The sequence below is a fragment of the Mustela nigripes genome, chromosome 2 (genome assembly GCF_022355385.1).
Source record: "Mustela nigripes isolate SB6536 chromosome 2, MUSNIG.SB6536, whole genome shotgun sequence".
In the NCBI taxonomy this organism is placed as follows: domain Eukaryota; kingdom Metazoa; phylum Chordata; class Mammalia; order Carnivora; family Mustelidae; genus Mustela; species Mustela nigripes.
In genome coordinates, this window is record NC_081558.1 from 145,513,264 (window position 1) to 145,529,927 (window position 16,664).

At 34.3% G+C, this 16,664-nt stretch overlaps 1 long non-coding RNA gene across 2 annotated transcripts; it reads right to left on the reverse strand.

The window, feature by feature from the left end:
• Window positions 1–241: 241 nt before the first annotated feature.
• On the reverse strand, window positions 242–16,219 carry LOC132010156 (uncharacterized). 2 transcript variants are annotated; one of them, XR_009402180.1, is made up of 3 exons: window positions 15,887–16,219; window positions 9,150–9,234; window positions 242–358 (listed from the first exon to the last, which is right to left on the reverse strand). It is a non-coding gene; the product is annotated as an uncharacterized LOC132010156 (long non-coding RNA). The 2 variants fall into 2 exon arrangements; XR_009402181.1 differs by lacking the exon at window positions 15,887–16,219 and adding an exon at window positions 12,668–12,720.
• Window positions 16,220–16,664: the final 445 nt, after the last annotated feature.

Here is a 16,664-nt window from a genome sequence, read left to right on the forward strand (position 1 = left end):
GGAATTTGGTGACTTTAAATATGCCATGCTTTTATTATAGACCTCTCAACACATATGCCTGGAAAGAGTTACAATTAAAATCACACCGTCAGCAACCTGCAGCTTTTCATACCAAAAGGCCCAGAACACAGGGCTGTGGGAAAATGTGATAAATCAAACTCTGAGACTCACAATTTAAAAGCCTCACTTTTCTTTCCCCCACCCCAGAATGTTGACCTTGGTCTGGTCTGTTCCTCTCTGATTGTTCGACTTGCATTCCTCTTCATGGATGATGGTTTCTTATTAAATTATTTATGGACGTGGCTGACACTAGTTGAATAGATTCATTAAATTTCACAAGTTGTTGGAGTCTATTTCACTGGAAAAAAAAAACACTCTTTAGACTCTTTAAAGGACAAAAAGCGTCATTTTTTTTTTTTTAGCTCTTTTAAAGCATTTAATAAAGCATGAAAAGATATGACATCAATCCTGCTAAAACACAAGGGAAAATGAATGATGTTACTGTAAATCTTTACATCAATCACACCCAATACTTTGGAAAACAATATAGTTTTGTTTGCATTTCAGAAGTGACAAACAACTCTTGTGACTGGCTTAACATAGTCACTTTCTATTAGTCAAGACCAGAAGCAAGTCAGAATTAAAATGTGGCCCTGCGTTGCTAGGCAGCGGAGTTGTCTTGACATGGTGGTTAGTTTCCTTTTCACTGAATGACAACAGTGAAATGAAAGAAGTTTTGAAAAACTTGATAATGGTTTTCAAAGGAGAAGGATAATTGGTGGTGCCCGCTTGTGCAGCACTGTGTGGAAACTTTCAGGCGGCCGTGAGAGAGGACTGTCACTAAAAATTTAAACTCTTGTACACAAACTTGACCTAGAGTCTTCTCCAGGTTTTGGCGGTTCATTTTCAGAACACCCCTCTGAGACCGAGGGGTGTAGGATGAAAGCGTTAAGACAGATGGGGAAAGCCCCAAAGGAAGAAAGGAATCAATAGTTGTGATTTAATCCATTGGTGAAAGGGAGGAATTAAGTAAAATCTTAAAAATGAGGAATGTGTAAAAGACCTTTAGCTAACACCTATAAAAAACATGTTTTAATTGCATGGTGAGTTGCAGCAGAGCAGACATTTAAATCAAATGCAGTAAATAGAGAAAGGTTAAAAAAAAAAATCTTTGCTTCCTTATGCCAGGGATGAAACAATTACCCTGATGTTATTTTTTTTTTTTAAATATACTCTGATTTAATTCAGAAAAATGTTGCCAACATGATAATTCCCAAAGCAACTGAAAATAATTATAACTTAAGCTTTTAGTGTCTGTGGTAATAATCGAACAGAGCATATTTAACAAAATACAAACAAAAGACCCCAAGCAAACGGAAAACACACAGAATATACACATTGCTCGCTATTTCACCCCAAACCACCTAATGCAGGAACATTTTGTTTAACCATTTAATTTACCCAGAATTTTAAAAACTGAGCAAAATGGACTCATATTGAAAGAAGGGACCAATTAGTGTTGGATTAACATTCATGGTTATTTACAGTTGTTTTTGTACTTGTTCTTGTGCTCTGACTTCCTAAAATTTCACAACCCAAAGATTTAGAAAAATGGGGTTGTTTAGACGCAAAGTGCAATGAAGTGGCTGTGACCATTGTGTAGACACCACCTCTCTCATTATACCCTCTCAATCAACACTCAGTACACAGGAAACCGCAATAAAGCCCATCTGCCACGGTTAATCTGCAGGCAAACCCACACCCATGTCTATGGCCGTTACTCTCCAGCCTTATTATTCTCAGATCCAAAGCTTCATAAGGGATCAGCCAAAGTCCATTAAAGTAAATAATAGCTAGAAATGACAGGCTTAGCAAGGATTGGGAGGAAGTTGAAGACCAATCTGAGCTCTGAGCTCTGATTAATAGAGAAAAGCATTAGGAGAAAAGGGGAGAAAAATGACCTCAGCCTGCTCCAAAGAATTCCTGAACCTTCGTTGTTAGGGCAAGTGCTACCATCTGAGACGTTAGTGATCCTTGAATTTCCTTCACTTTGATGCAGCTCAAATGGGAAAATTTTGAAGGTTCAGCAAGGCCCCAGACCTCAGCTGGAAAGCTGTCTGGAGTCAACCCTGTCAAAATTCTCTTGTGTAAGAGAAAGCCTTTATTAGCTAGATTGCAACAACGGCAATAACAACACCCACAAACACCCGCCACCGTCTCATGAGGAGGGGCCTCTGCTAGAGATTGCAGATGCATTTATTATTTCCTTGCACATAGTCATTTCTAAAACGTCTCCATACAGATGTAATAAAATAAAACAATAGTGACTCTTAAAATGAATGCCTTTCAGGAACTAGCTGAATTTAGTCTGCTGATAGGAAAGTGTGTGAGTGTGTGTGTGTGTATGAGGGAGAGTGTGTGTGTATGTGTGTGGTGTGTGTGTAAGGGTAGTACCCAAATATTTATTCAGTTTCATCTTGAACTGTGATATTTATATTTTCATTGTACAGCACAAAGAATCCTTCTCAAGTAGTTCAAGGTTTGTTGAGTCAAGACAGAATCAAAGTGCTTCAGTTATTTCAACTGTGGGTTTTTATATAAATTGACCAGAAAAAAAAAATCCCAAATTTGTTGTAAAAAGGTTTCCTCTCTCCATCATTTAAAAATTATTTTTTACAGCCTCTGTTTGATAAATTTCCTGAGAGGATCCCAGGCAATGATATCCCCCACCCTTCCCCACATAAGTGTATTTGGTCTTCAAATGAGACATTTTTGAATTTTGGAACAGCTCTTAGGCAGGTTTTTGCTTTTTATTTATTTATTTATTTATTTATTTATTTAGAGGAAATCTATACCTGGTAGGCCTATTTGTGATTATGAGGAACTCATCTTAAGTCTGCTCTGTTATTAAAAAAAATGTCTTTCCTTGTAGAAAATACCATATTCTTTATGAAATGTGAATTGAAATGAGACTAGTAGAGAGAGCTCAAAACCTGTGAGGGCTCTTTACAGTTAGAGTTGAAAAATAACAAAGCAGCCCCTGCTTGTCAGAAATCCCAGTCTGAGGGGGAGAAAGCGTTTGGCAGAGGCAGGCAGGTATTGGGAAAGCCCTAGTGATTTCTCAGGAAGATAGTAATGGTCCAGATGAGGACTTGATGTCAGGGAGGCTCACCTTCGAATGCATTTCTTGTTCAAGTTGATATTGTAGCATGCAATTTTCATAAATAAAATGAAGAGGCAATGTAAAGAACCACGGTTAAAATGATGGTTCTTCACAGATATTGCTGATAACTTGGCTAATGCACTGTTGATGTGCACGTGGTACAATTTTCATATTTTAGTCTTAAGTAGAACAAGAAATGACAATTATGAAAAGACAAAATAGATACCACCAACAGCTGTAATTGCTATCCAGGCTGCTCAAAGATGGGCAAAAGACACAGTAAATCAATATTAAGTTCTCTACAAACGCCGGTATCACAACAAGGACATCATATAACATCATTATAAGCAAATTCTAATACAATTTGGACAGTTGTAAAGAATATAGGATGAATACAGGGAATGTGAGGCTAACTTGTCCTCTGCAGCTTCAGACAGTATATTCCAGGGGAAAAAAAATTCCCTGGGAAACATGGCTATGTATTTAGTTAAGTGTGCAAACTGTGCTGGCTTTAGTAAATGAGTGTGATCTTCCTTTCACAATTCAAAACGTTAAGATCATCAAGGGTTAAGTGATTCTGCCACATGCAATTATAGCAAGTTGCAATTTACTACTGTTAATACACTACAAGGATTTGGGGGATGCTTTTGTATATACTACTACTTCCTAGGAAATATTATGTGATATTAAAGAAGACCTAATTAAAATAGTGGGTTGAAAAACCACCTAAACTTAAAAGAAAAAAAAAACTATTAAATATTAAAGGCATAATATAAACATAATCAAAAGAATGAAAATTGAAACTGTTCAGTGCAGACCTTAGCAATGAGAAATGAAATGGAAAAAAAAGACAAATGGAAAGAAACAAAAATTGTGAGGAAAAGATATAACAAAAGTGACAAATATTTAACAGTAAAATCAAAATTAAATACTTGCTTTTAATATTATAGCTGTGAAGTTGTAACGATTTAAATATCCTCAAAAAGTAGGTCTGATTTCATGTACATCTTTCTGGGGATATTTATTTCCTTTATGGAAAATGTAACAACACATGGCCAACAAAAAAGTTTTTATAAATTCTTACCAGTCTTTTGTATCTGTTCGTAAGTTATTTTATGTACTGACAAAGATGGAGTATTTCATGTTTCCTTTGAAAATTTAAAATTTTTAAGTGAAGTAAAATGATTGAAACTTATTCCTTCACCTTCCTCTTTCCATAACTGAACATTATTTTGAATTCACAGGCTCTTCCACAACTACACAGATATGTAACATAAAAGAAATTGTTTTCACCATACCTTTCTAATTTGTATGGAAATGTTAGAAATATGAAACTAAATTTGAACAATTTTGAGAATTTCTGGTACCAGAAAAGAAATACTCTATTAACCAAAAAAACTACCAGTCAGAATCAATTTTCTTTTGTGTGTATGTGATAATGAAAAACAACAAAAGTAAAAACACATCAATTGTTTACTTTTGTGCATGGATTTGTACTTCTACAAAATTTCACCTCTCTTGAACATTGTCCTCATCTTATCATTAGATGGTAGACATTCTTAAATTACTTTGCTATTTATACAAATAAACAATTAAGTGTCCATAAAATAAAGTTTGTGCTCATGTGGAATATGTTTATAGGTAGTTTTTTTATGTCATTATGTATATTATAGCATAAACTGACCTATACGCATTATCTTGTGTAACATGCATAAAAAAGCAACTGCATTTTAAGGCCTTGAGATGCATATATGTGTGTGTGTGTGTGTGTGTGTGTGTGTGTATATGTATTTTAGTCAGCCAAACACAATTGAAATTTCAATTTCATTCATGGAAAATCAAAAAGTTTTAATAATAAATCTGCTGTTAAATAAGTGAGATTGTAATTCCGAATGCTCTGCATTAGCCTGGGTAATAGAACTGACTTGTAATGAATTTAAATATAAAAAGTTTGTCTTTGGGCATATTGTATTGCCACTGGCTCTTAAAACAGCACTCTTTTCTGTTCTTGATATCAGAGCCAAATCTTTCAAATGAAAAATACTTTTTATGCTTTTACTGACTACTCAAAAAAAAAAAAGCCATTACTTACTTTCTGCCATTCTAATAATCTTCAAACAGTGCTTATATTGCTAAAAAGCAAAGGCCTTTGTGCTAACCACAAGGTGTCTCCAATCTTTAAATTCTCTAGACTCCCTCCCTTCCCTGTTCCATATTTCAATAACAAGTGAATCTATATGATCACATTGTCACATTTGGAAACCTTAAAAACACTCATTCAGATGTAATTTGAAAGTGTGTACTTTAGAAGACATTTTATCAAGCTTAAACATATATGTAAAATATATATTATATGACATACAAATTATAGTTATGTATTATATGCTTATAATATAGCATATATTAAATAAGAATTCACCAATTACTTTAGGAGCTTATGTTTGGAACCTGGCCTCTTAAAAATAGTGATAGAATACCCAAAAAAGAAGGGAAAAAAGTTTAACATCAAACTTCATTTTAGTTTCTCTGTCGTTGAGATTTAATTTTTAATAATCCTATCTGGCAGCTACAACCAGCAACTCCAAGGGAATAACCATTTCATAGTGGACTAGACTCATCTGCAAAGAGCCACAAATTCAACTCATTCTTGGTTTTTACAAACCAAAGCTATTGGTGAATAGCAATTACTAAAGCTCTCCTCATTATGAAGTATGAATATATAACTAAGATTCAATCTTGTTTAAAAGAATTCCAACTACAGAAAGTCTTTCTAATTCAAGGCCATGCGTGGCTTATCTCCCTCTGTACACAGAGAGGAATGTCGTGTGTGTATGTGTGTGTGTGTGTGTGTGTGTTTAATGGGATGCTGTTTATCCCACTATATCTTACCACTCTGTCTCTTTGGATAACAATCACAGGACCCAGATGCTAAGGGTAAGTGATATTTTCCCACAAGCGGCTTCTGGCTCCTTGGCAGACGTGGTAGGCAGTTGCGTTGGCAGGCTCTGTGCTGCCTCTGGCTCTCTTGTGTGGCTTTGCTGTTGAAGGGATGCTTGGCCTGCCCTGTCCTCCTGGATACCATTTCCCTCTGACAGCCCTTGGGTTTTGTGAAGCTTTATTCTGTGCAAATCCCTTGTGCAATCTCTGGATGAACTCTCCCAAGGCAAAACAGGGCCTTTCTTTACAGTTGCGTCTAATGATCAGCTAAAATGCAATCTCAGGTACTCAGGAAAACCCACACCCCAACCAAACTTTTTCAATCTTTGTGGGTGTTTGGTTTTAATTTCTGTCCTTATTTTCACTCCGAGCACAGCGTATCCCAACTTAATTGCCAGGGGGTTGGCCGAAGGATTTTGTGTAAATGTTGCGCTTAGCAATTTTTATGCTGGAATTTATGAGTCTAAAATTCCTTTGTTTCCCCATATTCATCATCATAAACAATTTTTGAAGACTTTTTTTTCTCAGATCACAAATAACATTATAAAATAAGTCTTGCAAGAAATACAAAGCAGGAATTTCACAAATTTACCAAGTGCAATTGGCGGATGAGCTATTTAATGAAATAAAGTAGCATGCTCCTGATATTGATACAGAAGTAATACTTCATTCCCTGCATGCTTGTAATCTGGATGACATTTTGAAGCATGTGCTCAAGTTGTGCAAACAAAGGCACACAGCAGAGCCAAAGATGGTTTCAAAGACACCAATATAACTGTCTGCCACATAATTTGTGAGACATTTTCATGTTTCCTCGCAGTGATATCACAAAAGTAGTCATAAATGTGTATCATGGATTAAACGATTCGCTGGTTTACCATATGGCTGACCACAGTCCCCAAGGAAAAACAATATCTGGGGGGACCGATAGCCATATTTTCTTTGTAATCTGAAATATCAATAAAGATCCCAAGTTCTCTGAACCAAACATCAGGCACATTTTGCATGGAAATGCTCACTTAAGTTAATCCTGGGTTGAAACTGATTTCTTTACATTCTGCCATTCTTATCTCATGTGACTGTGAAACTCTAGAATTACTGATACTATAGTTTTACAGTTTAGCGAATGAACGGCTACCCAGTCAAAAAAAGACTTACACAGGTGTTACATGGGTCTCCGGGTAATTATCGAAAGCAGTTTCTTACAAAAGTCTCCACATGCTGTATGGGGAACTGAAAATTCTCTGATTGCTGTGATAATATTATAGATTAAGAACAGATACAATTTAGAGAGGAGCATCACCAAAGCCTCACAGAGAATGAAGACCACTCCTTGGTAGCTATGGATCTGTTTTGGCAAAGTTTGTTTTTAATACTGAATCCTCTCCAATACAGATTAAGCATTATTTATACAATGTTCTGCAAACCATGTGCTTCTCTTCAGTTGAGAAATGATCACATTCCAACATGATCCCAACGTTTTCTTCTGATTTGTGATAAATCTATATTTTGGAAAAGCAATTCTAGTTAAATTAGCAAAGATTATTGACAATTAGGATCTGATCTTTTTGTTCATGGATCAATTTTTCTCTCTCTTACATGTAAAACATTTAATAAATATTTAAGGAAACCTTAGAGAAATGTTAAATATTTCTGTTAAGCATTTCGACCATCAGCTTCCTGTTCTGTGAAATGGGGCACTTCCCAGAAAGACGATTGCTAAATTTTGTTTTCTCATTTACTATGTTACATAAGAACCCAAAAGATTGTAATTCTATATCTATACACTATTTGGCAGTAATTTAGACAGCATTCCTCTGTTAGTAACTTTTTTCAGTTTCACAACTAAATAGAAGTCGGGCTTTCTCTGTCACTTATAAGATTTTGGGAATGTATTATTCTATATTTAAAAGACCTGAAAAGATAATTGTAAATTATCTATATTTATACCAACAGAGTCCCTGGTAACATTCTCTAAAACAATAAGCAAAAAGAAACTAAAACTATTTTTGGTTCTCTTTCTACCAGAAGGTGTCACTATTGGGACTACAAGGTAGCGATCCCAAAGGCATCTAACAAAATTTACTTGAAAGAAGACCACGCATTACCTGTATAATCCAGAAGGTAATTTACTGACATGCTAACCAACCTACCCTATGCAAAATTGTTTGACTAAAATTTTATCTCAAATAAACATGAAATGATTTGAAATATGAAATGACGCTAAGGAAAATTATGCTGGGAGAAATTCCAAGGTTCTAGAGATCAGTCATTGCAATAAGAAATAACTCATGGGGTTTCTGAAAGGCAATTTGAATAGAATCTTGGTATGCTCCTATTTAAAATAACACTGAATATAAAACTATAAATGTTTGAAAACAAGAAAAGAGTTAGAGTTTTGTCTTTTAAAAACTTTCAAAGTTAAATAACACTTGTAGAGTCAGGTCATTTTTTCAAAGAGGAAAAAAGCCCTGAGTTTCCCCCTGCAGAAATAGATCATACCTATCCTTACCCTAGGAAATATTAAATAATTTTAAACTTCTGGTGGAAAAATTAAATCTTCTCTTTTTTCCCTAAAATTTTTTTTTCCACCTCTATAAAGAGCTGTGAGCCTATTTGGGCTTAATTTGATAAAAATATGCTGCAATGATACTTTCATGTTTAGTCTCACTTGGGGAGATTATGTTTGGCCCATATCTCTTCACTGTAAGTAGGAAATCTTGGCAGGGAACTTCTGCTTTGCAATTAAGCCAAAAACAATTTTTGGATACTTTAGTTTTATCTAAAGATTTAGTTTAGTTTTTGTTTTGGTGTGTGTGTGTGTGTTTTGGGTTTTTTGTTTTTATTTTATTTTCTTTTTTTTGCTAACTGAGAGAAATATAATGAGTATGGGTGTCAACAATGTGTCCCATCCACCACCCCTTCCACACAGACAATGTCAAGAAATAGAAATGCATGTTAGAATGGCTCTTTAACTCTCACACTTGCATGAGAGTCTGATGTACAAAGTAAAGAGAGAGAGAGAGAGAGGGAATGAAAGAGAGATTACCTGGTATATCCTTGCTGAACAATCTTAAAATATCTCAAAGTGTCCAAGCAGCTCATTCATCAGAGCTTTGTGATCCTTTTATTACCTGAAAAAAAGGCAGTTAGACATGACCAACTTCAAAAGTGTGAATGCCATTATTCAATGTTTTGTACGGTATGTTCATCAGTGGTCCATCTTGGGTGCAGCTCGCCCCTAAGAGCTGGGAGTCATTCTCTCCCGTGCTTTTTTCTGAGACAGCGCCACACGGACAGGTGCGCTGACAGAGACTCGCCAGTAGAGGCCTCTCTAGATTTGCCTTCGGATTGCGAACTCGGAAGGAGCCCCGAATCCGGGGCGGTTGACACAAGTACTTGAAAAGATTCTTGTTGCATAGGGAAAAAGATCACTCTTTAATGCCCTTTTAAGTTCCACGATGTTGATTAATGTTGCCCTTTACATTAGTGATGTTTCAAGTAAAAGAAAACAAATTTAAAATGGATCAATTCTATTGAGGATGCGTTAATTAGACAGAGACGCGGCCATATGCTGCGGCTGGAAGGTCCGCTGGCCTTTCCCTTGTAGTTACCTGTGTAAAACCCACCCTATCCTCTACATGAATGCCCAAGCTGAATAGCTATTTGAATGAAGGCTTTAGTTTGATTCGCCATACAAGGGGTACTGTGTCACTGTGTTTTCTTTCTAGGAGTCACTAAGTGATTTCTATATCTGTTGTCATGGTGATATAGCAAAGCAGGGGAAAATGGGGGCAACTTCAGGCTTTCTCCTCACCCTCCGCACTAAGATGTTGTTAGCAAGCCTATAAAACATTGGGCTTTCTCTGGGCCTTCTTTTTGTTCTCTGATTGTCAATAAAACTCATTTTAAGGGTAACAAGGACATCTAAATGTCATCTGTCACCGTGTTAGAGAGATTAAGTTTGTTTAGGGACTTGTGCTGGACAAAGGCCACTATTTGTTCCGCAGATACAAAGCGGTGTTGGCTATCACCACTCTTGATTTAGAAGGAGGCCCGGAGACCATCGAGGAAACATCATCTCAGTTGCAGGTGACAGAGAGGCCTTCTTGACGTGACAGCATTAAAATGACAGAAAAAAAAAATAATAATAATGACGGGTTTGAACGAGAATCCGCAGCTCTATTTCCCACACCCCTTTGTAGGCACCCCAAGCAGAAAGTCTCCTCTTAGACTGAGGTAAGAAAAGAGCTGTTGAGGGCTACAGGCCTATTTAAACACATGACATGCACACCTGAGGGTCCTGAATGAATGATAAAAGAAGGGAGAAGAAATGTTTTGCAAGGGACGTCCGACAATAATATGTTATGCATTAATTCAGCATTTGCCCAATAATGAGGCTAAATGGAATGTACAGATTAATGAAGACATTGGTGTTATTAAAATCAAATCCTGTGGTTCATATGCTTTTCTTAATAATGAACATTGTGGCTATTGGAGAGGAAGAACAGGATTTTTTTCTATTAATTTGGCACACATCCCAGATCTCATTCAACCAGAACCTATCCCCCGCAAAATGCGTCCGTGGCCTTTATGCGCCTTCATCTTTCTGTTTTATATCCGTGTTAATTTGAGGGAAAAAAATATTTCCCCTTTATAGAAAGATTTTTAAAAGTGAACGTGGAACCTAAGTAATAATTAAGTAATTTTAAAAATAGGATGCTTCTTTCAGTATAAAAGGTGATGGACAAGTATATAAAATTACATGCACGTAATGGGGTGCTCACATCACATCTGCCTGCACTCTGGAAATTGGTGCAGCTATCTGGGGGCTTTCAGAGTCTGGTCACGTTAATTCATCTCAAATACTATTTTATAGGAAATGGGCACGGCAGAGAGGGCCACTATGTTAAAACTTAGCTGAGCTGTTAGAAATATTGGACAATGGGAGCTTCTTTATTTGCAATTTACTGGGTCTTGACAATTGGGATATTTATAAAATATGATTGAGAACAGAGTACCATGGCCCGTTTTCTAATATCCCCATGAGCACAACTCCACATATGACATGTGTGTATGCACAAGCACTACAAATAGACTGGAGATCACATCTGAAAGGACAATGGGACCATGATAAACTCCCTCTTGGCTCTGTGGGGGAAGGGTATATACATATATATTGCACATATATATATATATGGCAAACTTTGAGTTTCCTTAATTCATGCTCTCTCAAATCAATGTGAAAATCTGATTTTAGTTATGCTAGAAAGAGACATAGAGCCATAAATACTATGTACTTCAACTACTGGGCCGATTCCATTTTCGTTGTATATTTGGCAGTGTGTGATGAGGAAGATAAACTTATAAAGGGCGACTTCGAGAATTAGACCTTGTTAAAAAGCAAAAACCCTGGGAGCTGCACAATCACACATCTGTGTGCAACTCCCAAAAAGAGCTACAGCAGGATTCCCTTTTTTAAAAATTCCTGGAGCACATTACCATCAAGCTCAGTGTGATTTTTTTTTTTTTTAAGATAGAAAGATTTATTTTAGACAAACTAATGGAAGCAAATACAGTGCTGAGATGCTGTTACATCAATATTATGGGCCTAGATGACTTTTGTTTAGTATCTTAATAGCTCGGTCATTTCTTATTCATTCAGCTACACACGAGACACCAGGGTGTTATGAAGGACAATACTCTCGGGGCATTTTGAGTTCAATGTGTGTTTCTCTAGTTATGCAGAACATGTGTTGGCATCAGTGATGGTTACAACAGGGGAATCACAATATACAATGAAGTTTTGCCTTGTTCGGAGATAATTTTCTGTTCCTTGAAACGCAGCCTTTGGAACAGCTGAAGTATAGTTTTCTGGTGCTCTGTTACAGAATGTGCTGGATGTATGTCTTCTCTCTATTTTTTAACCTCTTATTTCTTATATCATCTCAGATAAAGAGTTATCTGGAAGAATCAAAAACAAATCCCTAAGAAAAAGTATGCTGAGCTTCAAAACAGACCGGTGAAAAGGAATATTTGTCACTTATACTTGAGGCTATAAACAAGGAGACTGAGAAAATAGATTGGAGAAGTCCAGTAATTCACAAAGATAAACACGCACGCACACATGCACATACAGAGTTACATGCATTAATCTTTACTACTTTGTCCCCAGAAGAACATCTCTTGTTACTCTAGATGTTTTGTAGCTTTACAGATTCAGAGTAATTCTGATGAGAAAGTAAAAGGAAATGGGTGCTACACCATATCATTTTGTTCCCTAAATTTCTTGGGCTGAAAATCCTCTAAATGCCTTTAAGTAGCTATGCAATTTAGATGGATTATTTAATTTGTATGGCCTCAATTTCCTGTCCAGGAAAATATAGGGATAGGTCTAGGTAACCTCTGAGGGCTCTTGCAGTCCTACAGGAAATTCATATAAGGTTTTCAATTTTTGAACATGACTAATACTTTGAAAGCATCTATTTTGACTAAGAAAAAAATAACAGAATTGACAAGATTTTCACAGTATAATTAATGTTCAATAAAATATGCAATTTTACTTACGATTTACTGTGCCCAGTTAAGAATGCAGGCAGTTGTATTTTCTAAGTACTACAATCTTTTCACTTTTGACAAGTGAGTAGCAAAAGAGTTCATCAGATTGGGACTAAGTTAATTCATCAAGGCTTTGTATCATCCTGGGTTTTTAACTACTCTTTTGCATTCAGGAAATAGTTAAACAACAAGTGCAAATCCATTATGGAACAGTCCATAAGTAAAAGACAGTATCTTTGATGAATAATACACTCACTTGATATGTTGTCATTTGAACCAAATGACAGTTGAGAATATTCTTTTCCCTCTCCTCTCCCATCCTGCATCCAAATTCTCAAATCATGCTTTTTATTCTTGTTTAGAGCAATCATACAATATCTAAATTTATCATAAAGTAAGTGACTCTGGTAGGTAATTTCTGCATTGTAAAATTCACTTTCCACCTTACAGAATCTACTATTTCTTCATCAGTAGTAGTCATCTTCAAGAAGATATGTGAATAATATGAGTAAGTCAGTCTAGCATTATCTTCTCAGGAATATTTAAGCCAAATAAAGCACTTTATGTCCAGAAATAGCTTAACAAAGATATTGGATTGATAAAATTATAAACAATTCTATCTCTTCTGCTCATTTCCTCTACTGACTAAAGTTTCAAGTGTTTTCATTCCCACTTGTAAATTTAAAATTATACAATATTTATCCATTTTTAATTTCATTCAGCTACTAATTAAAATTGAAATGCATACTCCCATACAACCATTTTAAAGTTAGGAATAAATCGCATTTCATTAATAGTAATAACTGCACCATATGGGAAAAAAATCCTATGTTTAAGAAAGTATAAGGAGAGTTGGCCTAATAATGTATGTTATAGAAAGATGACTCTTGTCATATTTTCTTATTAATTATTGGTAGTATCCTTTCATACATTAAAGATTGAGTAATGTGTGGTAAAGTAATCAAAATTCCTGATGAGATCATCTTCTAATTTTTTAAATTAAAACCTTTTCTTTTTCATATTTTAAATTATACTAATAATTTACCACCATCAAATATTTTAAAGCAACAAAGTAAGAAGAAATAATAGCATAATTATAAAATTCCAATAAAGCATTCTTTGAATCTGCATCACAGCTTATTATTTTCAATAGTACTTAGGTCTTCTAACTCTACAAAAAAATTTTTGACTTGTACATTAAAAGATAAATAATAAATCTATTAAGAAGATGATAGCCTTAATTGTGATTTAATCATAATGGTGACAATTTTAAAATGTTTTTAGGGGAAAATTCAAAATAAAATTATAATTTTGAAATGTTACTAAAATCAATTTTCCAATCAAAGAAATATTTCTACTTATGAATGTAGTTTTTGTAGTATTTTTAAACTTAATGATGTTCTACACTGATATGTACATTATATAAACCAAGAAATTTGAATGGTTAAAAAAAATAGAATTTCAGTTCCATATGAAAGCCATTCTTTTAAGATACTTTAAGTTGAAATGATGGAGTCCCTTTATCACTGTGCTTACATTTGTACAATCTAAAACTCAAGCAAGCAAACAAATAAAGATTTTAGTATATAAAACTTGGATAAGTTGTCCATTCTCATTGTAGCATCTGAATAACAGATTTTTCAATCTATTAAAAAAATGGATTTTATTGACCTATCTTTTCTTGAGCTTCAAGTATCAGTATTGTTCATTTTGTTGCAAAATTTTATACATGCTTTAAAAGAATGACTTGTTTCTCTTTTGGTACCACTACCTAAGTTTCTGAATGTTTGGGGCCTTTTTATATTATTCACATATCACTTTTTAGTAAGGCATTGGTTAAGGTGAAATAGACATAGAGATTTCACAGTTCATTTATAACATTTTTCTTATCAGTTCCGAGGGGAAAAAACAACATAGATTTTTAAAAATATTTCCTGACACATTAAGAAAATAATGCCTTGAAGTGTGGAAAAATCAAAATTCCATTATTTGAATTTCAACTCTAAAAATTATGTGGAATTAGTGATATAAAGTGATATTTAATAAGAAAAATAGATCTCCCATCAGATAATAATCCTGTTGCTTTCAACAGGCTACCTCCTCTAGGTTAAAAATGGTTAATTCAGGTATTATTTAAATTACCTTTAAAGAAATTACCTTTAAGTGAAAATTTTTCTACTGACATAATTCCATATAAGAAGAGAATAAAATAGCTGAGGAATGTGATCACAACAAAACAGTAAATATATATTTTCAGAAAATATTTGAATAGGACTCTTTTGTAAATGAATGTATATGTGATTTTAAAAGAATACGTTAATTCAAAATAGCAACATCTTCACTGGATGGTATAGCCTTTTTGGAAACTATAAAGACACCAACTTCACTAGTTTGCTATTATCAGACTGAGCTTCTATTTCCTTTAATACTCTCTCATTTTTTTTCTCCTGCAAAGAATAATTTACTTGAAGTTATTTTGTTCTTTCATCATTGCATTTATCACTCTTATAACTCTGTGTCTCTCTTTTACCTAAACCTTGGTATTTTCTTATGGCCTCTGTTTCTTTAATAACAATCTTTAATAACTTTATCGATCATTTCACATTTTAGTCTTTATTATTTAAGCTTGGTATTTAATGAAACCACTTTAAATAGCTTAGAAAAGTGAGTAAAAAACACTAATATTTTATATTTAAATAATATTGTGCCCTTGAAAATGCTTCCTAAAATCATATACAAGTCTCTCTTTAATGCCTAAAATTATATTATAATTTGGCTGCTTCTTCATAGGCATATTTAAGATGAAAAATCCTAAAGAGAAGTCTTTGCCCTTAAGGAATGGAAGGTGAGGGAAAACCTTTTTTTCTTTTCCTTTTTAAATCAACATCACAAAGAAATGAAATTAGTAGATGAATTTCGCAGCAACTTTATAATATTTAAAAATAAGTAAGAAGTAAAGTAAAGATAAAAGTACACTCAAGTCCATAATATTAGGAAAGTTCATGTGTATATTCTTTCTCCACCCATTTTGTTTTGTTTTAAATCAACCTTTAAAGGCTTTTTGGATAAGCAGTATGAGTAGAGATGTAGCTTCAGAATTAGAGAGGTCAAAGTTCAAATCTTGACTCTAGAAAAGACAAATACATTCCCAAAGTCACCCTTCATTCATCTATCAAATAAGTTATAACAATTCCGTGACAATTAAGGTAAGGTATTTCAAATACTTACCAGAGAAACTGGCACCCTGGAAGAGTTCAATGAAGTTGGGTCTTTATAATGTTATTAGCATTTGCCAGACAACATAGCATCAGCAAAATATAAGTAGATATATACACACGTAGGTTTAGAGTCAGGTAGGTTATGTTGATTCTAACACAAGAGGAGTGGCATTTGATCAACTAATTCTAATGAGTTGAGATCAACTCATTCTAATTCTCTGAGTTTAAATTTCCACTTCTATGACAGTCTATATATTTGATAGAGGCACCAAATCTGTTCTAGACCAGTAAATGCTTATAAATGTCTAATTTGCATTTGTTGATTTCGTATGGTGTAAATCCTTCCATCATGGCCAATTTCAAGCTTCCAACACAGGGTTGGAAAGAGATGTAAAGTTGCACATCATATGATATTATTTCCCCATATAGATTCAATAATTGTTAGCAACATCAAAAGCAGAGTTATTAGTGAATTATTATATAATAATTAAGAATAATGCATTTTGAATATTACCCTTTTTATTTTTTCAGGTTTTTTGTAATATTATCATTTTAGAATAATTTATTTTATGATAAGTCTTGTAATTTTTTTTATAATAAGAGTTATGTCTCTCAATAGTTCTGAAAATGTAATCATCATCTCTTGTGAGCCAAGAGGAACTGCTTCTAGTAGTACAACAGTATTTGAAGATTAAATTAGGTAAGACTGGCAAAAATGCCTACACAGATTTCCTTTTGAACAAAGCACTTTGCAAGTTACATATATCCATATCTATATATTTATAAAG